Source organism: Salmo salar, chromosome 25 (genome assembly GCF_965601325.2).
Source record: "Salmo salar chromosome 25, fSalSal1, whole genome shotgun sequence".
Classification (NCBI taxonomy): domain Eukaryota; kingdom Metazoa; phylum Chordata; class Actinopteri; order Salmoniformes; family Salmonidae; genus Salmo; species Salmo salar.
The window spans coordinates 23822776-23824871 of NC_138315.1; positions in this window are offsets into that span (position 1 = coordinate 23822776).

The window sequence follows — 2096 nt, forward strand, 5'->3', positions numbered from 1 at the left end:
CCATGGATATAGTGCAATGAAACTTGAAAGTAGAGAAATATCAAAAATTACCGGTGATTTGCTTGTCTTTCCATTTTCATGAATTTTCAACTCATGTTTTGTGAGGAAATCACAAAATAATTGCATTTACAAGATGCATGTACATGACATGACGTACTGTATCTACATTTAAAGTAACTGTCCAGTGTTTCCAGATTTCTATGAAATAAGACCTATAATTAATTACAATATGAGTGAAATCGTTTTCCTTCCACTTTTTTAAATTATGTATGATTAAAAAGCAGCTTTTCTGTGTTGGAATGGTGTGGGTGTACCCCAACAACAGAATGGTGTGGGTGTATACTGGTCCATAAAAATATTAATGCAAGTAGACCGCTGATTGGCCAGCTCATCCTCATCAGGAAATAGTAAGCATTTTTTAAATGCCTGTTTGAGATATAGGTTTGAGGTTGGGGTTTTCTACAATGTATGCTTTGGCCACAAGTACCAGTATAGGATAGGACAACATTATTTGAATATGAGTTAACAGAATATGAACTTTTAAAAGTGAGATTTTCACTGGACAGTTACTTTAAGCATAATCTCTAATAAATGCAGGCCTTCTGTCAAATGCAATGAAATCCAACCCGTATTACAGTATTCACGCAGTGACAAATACTAGTCAATTAGGTGCATAATTTCTGGGAATTGCCATACTGACTATTAATAATAAAATAATAATTCATGCCAGACTACTCATTATTATTACGCTCTATGGCCTATGAGAAGAGAGTGGTTTATGGTAATAATAGGTCAAATGAATACAAACGCTCCGATGATGCGTCTGTTGACTCAGTTCCATTGCAAATAGACAGATGTGATGGAAAACATATTCAGAAGTTTCGCAGTGAAAACCAAATACTAAATGCAAAATTACAAATTACACATATTTCAGCATTTCTATAAATCGAGCACATGTTACACATTTGCCTACATCTATCCATCTTGTCAAGCATTGGCATGCATAACGACAATCATTCGCCATTTGTCACTCTACAAAAACTGAAAACTATTGATAATAAAGTTTGTGTGTAAAACTCTTTCCTTCAAATATGCATGGACCATGGATCCAATAAAAATACATGCATTACCCTTTCGTGTCTCCATTTCTGGGTGTTTTTGGCCCACTAGAGTTGCATCGGTCGGTGGACCTCTTGACGTGCGTCCAAGTCCGTTCCTCTCTTGTCTGTGACTCTGAGCGCACTGCGCAGTTATGGAAAACGCAGCTCTCTTATAACCCCTTAGTTAATATTCGACTCCAGATCCATGAATTTGTGACTTCAAGAGCTGTTCAGTACAGATCTGTTACTGTCAGTAGAATAACAGATCTTACTTTACTTTCATATAGCCCAGCAGAGTCTGGACTGTGTGGGAACCTGCCTGTGAACCAGATTCTGGATGCACAATAGAGTTCTTGTTTGGGTTTTTGAACCCGCAAACCTGAGCATGGAATGCCTGTTGAAATTGGCCTGAAGTGATTATAGCCTGTGAGTTCCTTGAGTCCCACTGGTGGATAGTAGACTAACAGCAGTGTTTGCTCAGACAAAATAGGGTAGGCTAAGCCTACCTTTTGATAAGAAAATGATTGACACAAAGTTTAGAGAACATTTATCCCTCATCATTTTATTATCAAACCATTAGTCTGCCTATTTAACCGATTAAACTTTGGTAGTAGTTGGCTTGGTGTGAATTCATAATTCGTAACTTGTAACTTCGTTAGTCTACTCTCTGACGAAGTCCATGCTGCTGAAACGCGTCAGGGTTTTTTACATATTTGTTCCATTAAACATACTGTAAAAATTAAGGCATTTTCATTATATGAAGAGTGCCTCTGGTCCTCCTTGTTTTTTGAAATCCTTATGAATTGAATAACTTCCATATGTTCTGGCACTTTTAACTGAGTCATTTTTGGACAAGTTATCATGCATTTATAGGGTTTTGTTATCATGCATTTTTTATTTATTTCTCATGGAGCGTGCTATTGTTGAAGTGACTGAATAAAACAAATTGTTCACACAAAAACGTTTTCATGTAATTCATCTCTAGTATTTCCTGAT